General features: G+C 34.8%; 1 pseudogene; it reads right to left on the reverse strand.

The window, feature by feature from the left end:
• Window positions 1–610: 610 nt before the first annotated feature.
• Window positions 611–10,738, reverse strand: LOC149206810 (uncharacterized; annotated as a pseudogene).
• Window positions 10,739–14,186: the final 3,448 nt, after the last annotated feature.

Genomic DNA, 14,186 nt, shown 5'->3' on the forward strand with positions numbered 1-14,186 from the left:
TTACTAGGAGGAGCATCTCGTGCTTGTATGAGAGTAGCACACAATTGATGAAGAACTCCATCCTCATCAATGGTAAATGTTGTCTGCCACTCATTAGCAACATTATCAGATGAAGCAGCAGAAGAGACTCCATAATTTGGTACATTAATACTTACTTATGTTAAGGTGATATAAATACCAAGCTTTGCTACCATTTGCATAACATATCTTGGAAATAACACAAATCAATATTCAAAATCAAATATGATATGTAAAACATTAAAATCATACATTTGAGAGTAAGTATATTTTGAGCAATATATTACTTGGCTATGACTAGTTTCAATTTTTTGAACAAGAGGATTAAGCAAAACTTGAGATAACCACTGCCTTATACGATTGCTCCATTGCTCAATATGAGGCTAAGCACCCAAGTTTTGAAAGGCTTCCATGGATTTCTCCAATGACAATGAAGGGGGGAGGTCTCCATCTCTTTGTTTAGGTGGCACAATAAACTTTTTTGAGATTGGAGACATCCTAACTGTCCTCAAGGAGGTGTTTCCAATCATACGTTTGAGAGTAAGTGTATTTTGAGAAATCCACTGTCTACAGTGGATTACTCACTTTCACATCATCCACCAATCCCTAGAACAATTGTATTCACTAGGAGTTTGAAATCCAAATTCATCTTTTGATCAAAAAAACTAGTGTTCTGCCCCTGCAATTGAGTAATATATGTTCCCACATACTTCGTACTTAATAGAGGATTTGAAATGGTTCCCAAATCTTGATTATGATTTTGCATGTCTTCTTTACAATCTGATTCATATCTTGTCTAAGACCAGCATTCATATTACGAAGAATTGGAAGCTTAGGTCTTCTATTGTCAGATGGCACAACTTCACTTATGTTCCCAATGTTGTTATTCACTGCATTAATAGAGGACAAGAAGATATCTTTTGTTGGGTTAAGATGATGAGGGTTAGGCCCTACAAGGGAACTGACAGGAGGAACAAAAACTTCCATTGACATACAATCAACATTCGATGCATTTAAAAGGATTTCCCTTAAATTCTTCACACCTAAACATGTACTACTTAGAGGGCCACCCACTGAACATGCATTTGTTGCTAACCCTGACATTGTTGCACCATTACCCCAGTTCCCATTATTTATGTTAGTATTAGGTAGTTGAGAAGATATTACCATGTTAATATCACTTGCCCCCAATCTTTGACCAACAGTTTTTTCAGTGGTTAAGGTGGTCAAACCCCTTCCATGCTTTTGTTGCTATTGTTGCATCAATTGCAACACGAAAGCATTATTTTTTAAATTCACTAAGATGTTTCCACTGCTACCTCCACCCAGGCCAATAGGAAGACTATTTGTAGCTATCAGCTACCACTGCATTGTGTGAAATCCTTCAGGATTGTCCACAGGAGAAATTATATCTCTAAGTCTAGTAATTTGTTGTTTTTGTTGTAATTGATCTAGTTCAATTCCAGTTGATAAACAAGGAAATGTAGTCCCTGGATTGTTTACAGGTGCAATTCCTTGAGATCTTCCAATTCTTTTATTTCTCCCAAGGCCTGGAAGAGAGGAAAATTGGAGAATTCCATAGGGGTTTAGACCTGGAAAACCCAAGCCTACTGAACCATTTAATCTACCTAGAACCCCTTCTTGCAATGATTTAAGAGCACGAGCATAAAGTTTTCCAGATAAATCAAGAAGTTGCAAATCACCAATTCCATCCACTTGGCAAAGAGAAGCAAACAAAGATTCTCTGCCTCCTCCAAATGCATTTCCCATGCTACCCTGCTGACTAGCCACGCCACTAAGCCTTTTCAAGTATAGTCTATATTTCTATAGATTATTCAAAAAAGAAAATACACACCATCAAAAAACAAGCTTTAATGTTAATCAATTCAGTCAAATATGTGAGTCACGTGTGACTGCTCTGTTTAATCAAGCTATACACATATTTAAATTAGAGATCAAAGAGACCTGTAGAAACAACAAAATCATAAAAAAAATAAAGAATGCAACATATCTAGAGATTGAAATCCAAAATCTAAGCATGAAAGATGACTCGGTTTTAGATATGTAAAAAATATGGTAGAAACTCAACTACACCTATAGATGGCTTGCAACATTTTCTCATGTCAATCCTTGAACATTCATAAGCTCCAATATTCACTTTGGAACAGCTTCTGTACCACAAAGAAATCATATCAACATCAAAAGACCTGTGAAAAAATCCTATTATTCAGAGATAATCATGCAAAATTCTCCTCTAAAGAAAATTGATTTACTTGTAAATGTAATAATTGTTTACATAGAACTACATTCCAATTCAAATGAATAGAAATTTCTTCTAGAGGAAATGAGTAGCAAAGAAATACATTCTGGTAACAAGTAACTCGTTATGTCAATGGTCATACATTGAAAAGATAAATTTTCAAAGTTAAAATTCTAATAGGAAGGTTTCTTACTGTTTATTCCCAATGTATTAACAACATTGACAAATTGTTGATGCAACTCCACTGACCAAACAACTCTTGGCTTTTTTGATGTTGAAGGGTTTTCCATATCATGTTCATCCTCATCATCATTTTGTTCTTTTCTCTTCCTATTGAGCTTCCAACTACAATATGTTCCATCATTGGCACTAGACCCATGTTCTCCATCCTCTGGTCCATGACTAAACTTGTCATTTTCATCTCCATGGTCTAATTTGTCATGATCCTTGCTCGTTGTCCTCCTTTTTTCTCACAACATGCTGCCAGATATTCTTTATTTCTTCAAGTCTGATAGGCTTCATCAGGTAATCACAAGCCTCATGAGTTATCCCCTTCATCACAACACTTGTTTCGCCATTTGCTGACATCATTGTATCATACAAAAGACAATAGTTTAGTAGAAAAACACACTACGAGAATCCATAAATCAACGTACAGTTTCAGTGCCATGTTCATAGTAATCATAGCCACGGTCAAGAAAATTATATTGCAATTCATGGGTGGTGGTTCTTTGATTAATTCCTCCATGTCAGGAATTCTTTACGACTTAAATAATATACACTCAATTTTTCTGTAATATCTACCCATTCGACTGGGAGAGGATCACTTATGTAGGCTTCTAGTACAAGGTAAGTGACAATTAAAGTAGGAAAATATTGCTCCTTATAATAATTGAAAATTGCAAGCTATCCTCTCTAAATGCCCCTAACTTCAGTACCAACCCCAATTCAGTTATAAAAGACCATGGAACATGTAGCACATAACTTATCTTGGCAATTCCTACTTTATATGAAACATGTTTCCTTATCTAGGGCTTAAGGTTCCAAAAGTAAAAAAGATAAGTTCAGATTGTTGTACTTAGGTAGCAATTTTCTACATTGCAAGTTAGTGTGAATCCTTTATCTTTCTTCACTACTTCTAGTCCTTGTTCTACCAAAAATAAATTGGCTTGGATCATTCCATCAGTACATGCCATATTTTAGCTGCCATAAACCTTTTAAGGGAATTAACAGACAAAAGAAGTAACACAAAACTAGAAGCAATCAAACTTCTAGGTCTACCAAATGAACTACTACACTTACTGATAACAGAAAGGTCCATTTCCAGTCCCACAAGTTCCAACAACTTGAATCCATCCATGTCAGGCATATAGACATCGCTTATCACAAGGTAAAATTTGTCTTTATTCTCCCTTAATAGGTTCAGGGTTGTGATTGCTTTCCCACATGATGTAACTGCAAATACAAAAGCAAGGATAACATCATTTGATTAACAACTTAACAAGTCAAAATGATAAAATGTTTGAAAAATAAGCACCAAAAAAATTAGGAAAGCATTTAAGACTTCCTCTGCCAGTTGGGTCAAATCCAAAAAAACAGTGGTCAGAGACATCTCAACTCTTGTGCCTTATAGCAACTATAAAATTGAGAAAATGGAAATTCATACTAATTGAGTTGGAAAACAACTAGCATGGGAGTTCTGACTCATCTAGCACTTACAATGACATAGAATGGAGAGGCAAAAAAAATGTGATAAGTTGATTTACTAACCAAATCATTTCTGATTCAACAACAAGAGGTCAATGCACACCTATATTTAGAAACCCTTGATCTTGATAAGCTCTAACTTTTGAAAACGAATTTCTACCCTTGTTAAAAACTATTTTTTCCTCCATTGCAAAACTATTGGTTTCCCTTGTTAAAAACCATGTTTTCATTCATCATGCATCTAATTTCCCTCATTAAAATCTGTACATTTTTTCCAACAATTATTAGTTGGAACTTTCATTTTAATAGATCATATTAGCTCTATTATAGTATTGTGTGTTTTTTGTCACACCCTCACAATTTCAGATCCAAAGACTTCATCCACAACCCTCTACTCTATATGAGAAACATTCAGGAAAATGCCTTGGTCCATCCAATACTTAGTTTCCACCACACAGACATCATAAAGAAACCCACAGATAAACATATAACTGAAGAGAATCAGCAGGCTAGAGAAAGGGCTACAACAAAGGAAGAATTCGCTAACACCCACACTACCGACCTCCATTGACTTGTTCTTGTTCCAAAATTGAATATTTGTAACCAATAAGCAACAATATCACACAAAAAATGGAAAATATTAGAATATAGTTAATATAATTGAATAAACCCACATTGAAAAGCAAGTAGTAAAAAGGCCCAACTTACCATTTTTTAATGCAAAAATTTAATCAAAGATGGAATGAAGAAATGAAACAATCATTGTGATTCCAAGGATGTATGGATTCCCCTCCAGGAAGACCCTCTGAAACATAAACAAATAATCAGTTTTGACACTTAACAAGGTATGCCAAAAGTAAAATGAGATGCAACCTAGCTCTTGCTTATAAGAGTGGGAAAAAGAAAAATTAGGGAATTTGAAACCTTTCATTGAAATAACTCAACCACTAATACATTTATCTTATCTTATCTGTCTAATTGTGCCAACTTAGTGTGGCCATCTAGATTGTTTAAGGTAAATGATGATGAACATGGGACAATGATTCGATCAAAATGAGGACCAAAGTCTTTCAACACCATCCTTACTAGCAAGCATTGATCCTTCAACAATAGTCCAATATTATGTAGTATGCCAACGGGGGGGGGGATGAAGATACTGAAGATATTAAAAATGAAGTTGACTCTGCCTTCTAATAAGAGAGAACATACATGGCAGAAGAACATATAACATAACAGTAGAGAGAATAGTGCATAGAACAAAATAATAGGACAGGATATTGTGCCAACTTGGTGTAGCTCCAGATTGGTTAAGGGAAAGGATGACAACCTTGGGACAACAATTCATCTACAATACTGGCTAAGGATAAAAAAATTTCAATACCTATATTATAGAGACACCCACATAGTAAGGTGTCGAACTTACAACAATTACTTGATGAAATATACAGAAGAAAATGTTAGTGTTGGACCTCACAAAAGATTCTTATCACATCAACCCAACCGAACCTAGGGACTTGCATCTCGAAGCCAGTTTCCAGATTAACAAAGCTTGGGTAATCCCTCATAATGTAATACAAATAAAAACATATTTTGATTCAAAATGAAAACATTAGAGCTTGAAATAATGAAATAGATTCATTCTCTAATTTCATGCACATTAATAAGAACAGTTGTATTCGTGCAAGAATATTGTGCTCTCTTCTATGCATTTGCATCTCGATGAGAATTTCTATGATGCATGATTGCCCTCATAATGTCTTGAATGTCATTTATGGGTAACAATTGCAGCCATTGTGCTATCAATTATATAACATGTTTCAAGTGCTCAAATATGGATGGAACAGAGGAAAGTAACTGAACATTTGGATTGCCATTGTTATACCCAAAACCCTTGAAATCTTTGACAGATATACATTCTTCCATAATAATTCTTAGCAGTGATTACCACCAATGGGCATACATGTAAGTGAGCTGCATGGAATCACTCCAGAGCGCTCCAAAAGATTTCAATGCAAACTTATCCCCCCTTAATCTATGCTTGTCAGCATTCAATTACAATGTTGAATGTACCCTTTGTATTAAATAATTAAGACCCATTGTGGATATAGGATACCCACAACATTGGTAGAAATTCAATCCATGGATCTATATGTGGCATTGTAGCAATGTACTAGCACCGTAACTGTAGATATGAGTTCTTAACTAGAATTTCAGAGCAGAGCATTCAACAAAGTACCCATGCTATTGGTAGAAGTTCAATCCATGGAGCTATATATAAAGTTGTAGCAATGCACATGCACTGCAGGGATCAAATTCGAGACTAACTACAAGTGGATATGGACCCTTCACCAAAATTCCAGACTAGGGCATTCAAAATAGGTATTTCATCCAAAATGTATTGAATTTTTTAACACCTAATACCCAGTGATAATGATGCATAACTGCACATAAATGTTTTTGTGAACATGTAATATTGTAACAGCCAACATGCCTCATTCTATCCAAATCCCAGATATAATCCTACAGGTGTAAGAGTTTTGGAGGTAAAGGGATCCTGCTATCAATTTTTTTGGACATGAACTGAACAAAAATGAACCTTTTGAATGCCTCCATTAATGAAACATAAATTCTCCAGCCTGAAAATTCTAGGTCCTCCCAAACAAATTTAACGTGAATGCTTAAACACTTGGATAGTAACTTTCTAACCTCATGAGAAGCTTACGTAGAATCTTCTTCCTGTGATGCTTACAACAATTACTTAGAATCTTCTTCATGTGATGCTTACACCCTCATGCTTTGCATTAAAGGAACCATTCCTGAATTAGTTGCAATTGATTCCAAAAGGTATATCAACTACAAATAGGCACCTTCATACATTCGATAGACATGGGAGTTATGTTGCTCTAGCTTACCATTCAGGAGGGGCATGTGGTTTAGTACGTCACACCAACCACGAGCTTTAGCCATTGAATGTAAATATGCATTTAGCTCTCAAATTGTGTTTCAAATCAAAGGAATCAATTTGGATGTCCAAAATCAGGGCTTGAGATAAAATGTAGGCCACCTGCCAAAGTGTATGCCTTATATTTTAAGGAGCAATGGTTCAAATTTTACTGGAGAGGAATGCTTCAAATCTACCAATTGTTAATGTGGATGAACCAAGTATTTTCTGTATATTTCATAGGCATTCCTGAGAGGCAGAACTTAGAATATGAGTTATATTTACAAAATTATGTCTTGCGTAAGCTCACAAGATGGACTCCTCGTCCTTTTATGGAGGATGGTATTTTAAGGAATTTATCTCTACTATGTAGAATGAAATTCAAAGGTTTGAAGAATTGTGGGCCTATAATGATTACAAATCCAAGGTTGAGTTGCTTGTCTGAGCAGAGATCATGCCCCATCAGAGGCTATCTATGAGCATTACTAAAATGCTTCACATTCTCAAACCCAATGGGTAATGGAATAACAACAATTATTAGAGCATTTCAAAGCCTTTGTTGATACTTGAAGTGACCATGCTATGAATTCCCAAATGAGAAGGAATGAACTTACATAAGAATTGAAGAGAAGGGAACCCAACTCAATTCCAAATCTCAAACCAGCTATATTCAGGGATCACCTTTACACTAGCTTTGTAAAGCATCTTGAAATACATTGGATAGGACTTGGATTCAGATTTCCCTTGCTATGCTATCCAATTTTGAACTGGAAGAGAACTGGTCCAATAAATGCAGAAAGTGAATGTGAACAATTGGAGTAAATTGAATCAATCATGGGCTATCATAAAATAAAAAATGCACAAACCCATTTGAAATTTATGATTTCAGGGAAATTAGATAAGAATGACATGGACGACTTTATTGCACAAGGGTGTACAATTCCTTCAGTTTGGGGGTGATGTTGAACCTCATAAATGTCTTGGTTTTCTCATCTTCCACTGACATTTTCATGAGTATAAAAACCTAACACATCCAATTTTCTAGATTGCTTAACCACCTTATTATAGAAATTTGGCTTTAAATAAGTAATTCATTGCAAATTAATGTGTTTGACAGTCTCTATGAATATTTTGAATGAAATGTCTTAGTTCTCACCAATTATGATATGTTGAAGGTTATTAATGTTCATCAACATTTTGTGTATAATTAACACCTACCACAGAATTCCTTACAGAGAATGATTAAAGACGGTTGCAGAATCTCTAGAATCACTTCCTTAGGGCAGTTGTAGAATTATTCTTAATTCTACAACATACCAATTCTAGGGTGGAATTCCCAAACAACAGTCAGGTTGACACATGGCACCCAGATTATAGGGCAACATAGTCCCCACAATATCAACTCACCAACTAAAAGTATAATTTGTTAATTCCAGCAGTTGTTAGTTTGCATTTCCAAGAAGTTGTTAGGTTATTCTTCAGAATTTGGTTTTAGGAAGTTGCTAGGTTATACCTGGGAATTCCATTCAGGAAGTTATTAGGTTATACCTGGGAATTCAATTTAGGAAGTTGTCAGGGTATTTTGGGATTCTATTGGAATATAGAAATAGAAAATCATTTGCTGGCATTAAAGATGATATAAGATAATTTTATTAATGTCCATGAATGACCAAAAGGGTAGGTCAATGGGATGCAAAGGTACAATCAATGGTGACAGACTGTAGGAGTGCTAGAGAAACTCCTATAAGCTAATATCTAAGAGGTCAAACATAAAATAACATAAACTAAACTACTGAACATGGCCCTAAAAATAACAAGATAAAATGCTACGCATCACCAAAAGTAGGAGAGGAATGAGAGGGGGAAGGGGGAAGCCCTCCACCCATAACAGAGATAGAGGTGGACATCAAGGAGGAAGAGAATGGAAATGTCCCTGTAGGATCATTGATAGTGGAAAATGAGCCAATACACTATCTGAGAATGTCCTCAAGAGGGAGTCCAGGTCTGAGAGGTTCAAACAATAAAACCCTGCAAGGAAATATAGAACGATCTGTCGATAATCTCCTAACAATCTAGGCCACCAGAAAGAACCTGGTGATGACAGACCCTAGGGGTTGGGGGGCAGGAGAAACTATCCTGTACTCACTGCTGAGATTAGGAACTCAAATTCCTCAAGATTCATGGGGGTTGGTCTACTAGCTGAAGAGGGAGAGGAGATCCATGGTTTCACAGATCTAATACCATAAGTATACTAGGTCTCTACCTGTCACCTGCTGCCACTAGCATAACTGCAGAAGGGATAGAAGGAAAGAAGGAAGTGATATACCTGATGGAATTTTTTAGAGGAAGTCCTCATAAGATCTTAAGTCCATGCCCTAACACCTCCAAGAGCTATGAATATTCAATCTAGATGGAGGAATTAAGAGGTTAGGGAACCCCTCAATTCCCAATAAAGGTAGACGAACCTACCTCTAACCTCATAGTAAAAGGGACATCAGAAATATTGATGTCTCTGCCAAATACCAAGTATAAATATAGAGGATTAACGTAAAAAAAAATCCTTCAAGCCAGAATCATAGAACCACTTGCTCAATATTGAATTAACAATATATATAAAGCCTTGAAAACATGTGTTCTAGATTGGAAATGACCACTCGATACTTGTTCCCAGTCCATTCACAGTTTTAGGATGAATCAAAACAAAAAATTGAAAATTCTTGTGCCAAATGTTGCATAGAACCAAAGGCCATTTCCTGAGAGAAAAAAAGGGAGTACAATGTGTTTTTGTGTTTCTTTTTTGTGACAGTACTTGCCAACAAATACTTGTCTATAATGTTGAGCCATGTTGTTTATGGGATAGTCTCCTTCCACCCTTTGGTCATAACAACAACAAACTAACATTGAATGAATTTAATAGGCCAATGATCATTGCAACACCATCTTAGGAACATAGTGTGAATAAAAAGGATCTTTTGGCAAATGTATGATATAAGATGGCTTGATTTTCTGCAGTGTACATGCCAGGGCGCCTTATATGTTCTCCCATTCTATATTCAACTAAATACAAGCACTAGTATACAATGGTGTTCCAAGGCTCAAAACTTAAAATTCGTAACTGGTATTAGGTTAGTAGATAGAGTCGTTAACCCTGATTATGGAAGGAAATCATTATGTACAACTCTACAAATAAGTTGTCTAAAGCCATTGTTTTCCTCTATCGAAGAAGCTATAGTAGTAAAAGTCCTAGTGTATAAGGTAGTGGTGGGAGCTCTGGACATGAGTAGAGAAGTTCCTTTTCATACTAAACGCCTACATGCATGAGGCAATGAATTTGCGGTGTGGGTACAGGGCCATGGCAGTGGCTATGGAATTTGCAATTATGATGAATATGTAGGCCTCATTTATTAGGCAATAATCTACATCCAATCAGGTTGAGAATCCATGTTGATATTATAAAATGGAAAAAAATTTAGAGAGCAGAAGAAAAGTGAATTTGAAAGGGGAGTACCTTGCCCAAGAGAAGCTCTCCAGAGGGAAGAGACACAACAAGAGGAGGGGCACTTATGTCGCAAGGGAAGAGCTCGAAGAAGGCTCCAGTTAAAGTATTCATAATAACATATAATTCCCAGGAAAAGGTTGTCCCCACACCATGCCATTGACTTGACCACGTCGGGTACAGAGAATTCCTTCACTTCCACAAACTCCTGACTTCCATCATACCGATAGAACCCCAACCCCTCAGCTCGGTCTAGGAGGAGCCTTCCATGACTCAGAGTCCATGAATGAATATCCGAAATCAATGTAGGATCCATGAAGACCAACTATTCTGAAAGATTTAGTTTCATTAGTAACTCGACACATTGAATTGATGAGAAGTCTTTGAGGGTCCAACTCGTTAATTTCATCCTGCTTCAATTTGTGAACTGTTGGATCCAAGGTTGTTTAAGCTTCAACCTGTAGTAGTTTCACTTTGTCCTGCAGGGTGTCCGCCTCTCTTTCTCACTTGATACTCGGCCATTCAATGATTTTCAAGTGGCCCGGGAAGCACCACATCTCATGGGGATGTGCTGAGGGAAATTTAAAATGAAAAATAAAATAAATGTGATCACTACAAATTTTAAAATTAAAAATAAAATAAACTTGTGATCACTAAAAAAATATGGAGGGAAGGAAATAAAGAGGGTTTTGTTATAGCTTCACCAACCTCATATGTTAATAGTAAAAAAGGACCAATTTCCTATATTCAAGTGTTTATTCTACATTGATACACATATTTTCTCATTCTATGTATATTTATATATTGAATTGTTAAAAACTAAATTATAGTGAAAATGTGGTGGTCATGATAGTCATTGAGAAGAAACCCATATATATATATATATATATATATATATATATTCTATTTATGACAAGGATATTGAGTATGTTAATGTGTTGTGGTTAATCATTTTAATAGCAACTTTTATGTTGGTTTAGTAATGATTGTATAAATGTCTTATAATTTTAGTATTACAGATGAGTTCATGGACCCCTTTAAGGGGGTCGTTGAATCTATCTACCTAAATTTTAACATTGCAGACAAGGGTCTCTAAATTTTAACACTGCATATGGATTCAAAGAAGGGGGTCTTTGAATCCATTTGTAGTGTTAAAATTTAGAGACAAAAGGGTATTCATAATTTTAACACTATATATGGATCCAGAGACGCCTTTTTCTCTAAATTTTAACACTACAGATGGATTCAGAGACCCCTATAGTGAAATGTAACACTTCGGTATCAAAATTGCAATTCTCCATTTCTAAAGTGACACAATTAAAAATTACTAGCATAAATGACTAATTCATATCCTTGTTGTACCTGTTATTTGGTCATATTTTTATTCTTGGAATATAATAGTCATTTAAGTTAATCATTATTAATTGTCACTAATTATCTAGTCATATATTTTAATCCTAGACTAGATTATTCATTTAAGTCAGTCACTTTTAGTTTAGTCACTTATTGTCTAGTCATATATTTTATCCCTAGACTAAATTAGTTGTTTAAGTTAGTCATTTTTAGCTCGATCACTTAAAATTGCTCAAAATTAGTAGTAATTCACTTGAAACAATTGTGGTGACTAACGTTTTTAGTCACCTAGTCACTAATTTCATCATTTTTTACTAGTGCTCAAAACCCCAACAATTTTCCTCAAGAGGGCTAGACGTCTCACTTGGAAGAGTGAAATCCTTCAAACCCCAGCGTTAGAGATAATTCCTCCACAAATTTTGGATTTCCTTTCATGGATTGAAAAATCACCTGCACAAATGAATAGAAAGAACTCCCAAAACCCCAATATATACAAAAAAATCAAAAATACCAAAACCCTAAGTCTTACAAAATTAAAACAAGGGTTAGATTAATTTACAAATAATTACAAAATTTACAAAATTTAATATTATTTCTCATTAGAAAATTAAATCTTTGTAGCTCGGGATCAAATAAAAGTTTTGAGAATATTTTGAATAAATATTATGGATGAATACTTTTGGAAAATATAACTGGCCAAAACCCTCCTGCAAAATAATCCACCATAATGAAATTATAAAGCTCAAACAAGGGTGACCCTTCCCCACAGTCTGTGAACTTGGATCCCATGGGCTAGTGTACCTTTAAATCTATATTTGATCTTAAAATAAATTGTTAGATCATATAGTGAATTAGATCACATAAGATAACTCGTACCAATAGAATGTTCTTATCACCAACAATTGAAATAACAATTTGTAATATTCAGCAAAATATAGATTATAAACACATAAACTAGCACATTCCACATATCAGCAAATAGAGGAACACCATGAATTGAAACCCCCAAGTCTTTCTATTATGAGAAAAATAATTCCAATAGAGCAACAACTCAGTACATCAATAGAAAATTACTCCACCCAAAGATGCGAAATAGAAGCTCAATAGTTTCCTTATATAGAGAAAACCCCTCCAAGTGGAAAATAACGGCTAGTTGGTTTGATCCTCGTCGAATTAATATCAACCATCGTAAATTGCTTGATCTTATTTTAATCTCCACCATCAAATTTTTATTTTTGAGGAAAAAAATTGAATTTCTCTTAAAAAATATTTTTTATTAGTACAAAAATTAATTTTTTGAATTAATTTCCTCAAAATTTTGACTTTGACTTAACCACCAAGGTCCAAGGGTTAAAATTTTCTTAAAATATCCATTTTTCCCTTGGTGGAGGACCTTCAAAAATTGACTCCCTTTGGACCGACAATTTTTTTATTGTTTTCCACTTTGAGAGAAATTAGTTTCTCTATAATTATTTTTTACTCTAAATTAATTAATTTTTTTGGCTTAGGATTTTTAATTATTTTTTCCAAAAAAAATAATTAATTGACTCTAGAGGGGATTTAATTATTTTTCCACCCTCAAATATTTTATTCATGGTTTCTGATTACGAGGGACCATGCACTAAAATATTTTTACATCAAAATATTACGATTAATTCAACTCCTAGAAAGGGAAATACACATTTAGACCAAACCCTCAAGACATTACCCAATTATGTGACACAATATGATCTAGTATGAAACCAAATAAAATAATTTAGCCATGGTGCTCTGATTATGTGGGACCATGCACTAAAATTATTCCTAAACACACTTTTACAATAGACTCGATAAACACTAGGACTCACCTAAGACCTTGTCAAGGGATTCCACCATAGCTTTGGGGTTACTACTAGAAGAAAAATTTTTCCAATTAGGCGTATTTAAAAACACACATAATTCGGGGAGTTTAAAAAACTTCCTAGGATGAAATCTTTTGCCAAATTTGGAGGCTTACCTAGGTGTTGTTACATAATTAAATGGTCATACTAGCATCATTTACAATAATTCTTGCAGAAATTGGGTTTGCAATGATGAAATCAAGTTGACTGATGACTTCTATCTTTGAAAAATTTGGTCGACTTCCTTGTACACTGCTTTCTCGGACTATTGACAAAGTGTGGTCAACATCTGGCTCCACATGGGGACACATTTCTTCACTGAAGGAATGTGAGAATCCAGAATCCTGTATCCAAGAAAACAAAAGTACATCAAATAGATATCTGCTCAAAATCAAAATCATCATGTATACATCATCAAATATAGAACATCTATTGGAATAGAAAACCTATTCTAACATATGAAATATAAAGACATAAAACTTAAATGCATGAAAAGGAAACTAACTAATGATAGAAATGAAATCCTATATA

Source organism: Pinus tabuliformis, chromosome 1_2 (assembly GCF_031772625.1).
Source record: "Pinus tabuliformis cultivar Carrire ecotype Pingquan chromosome 1_2, CPIR1, whole genome shotgun sequence".
NCBI lineage: Eukaryota > Viridiplantae > Streptophyta > Pinopsida > Pinales > Pinaceae > Pinus > Pinus tabuliformis.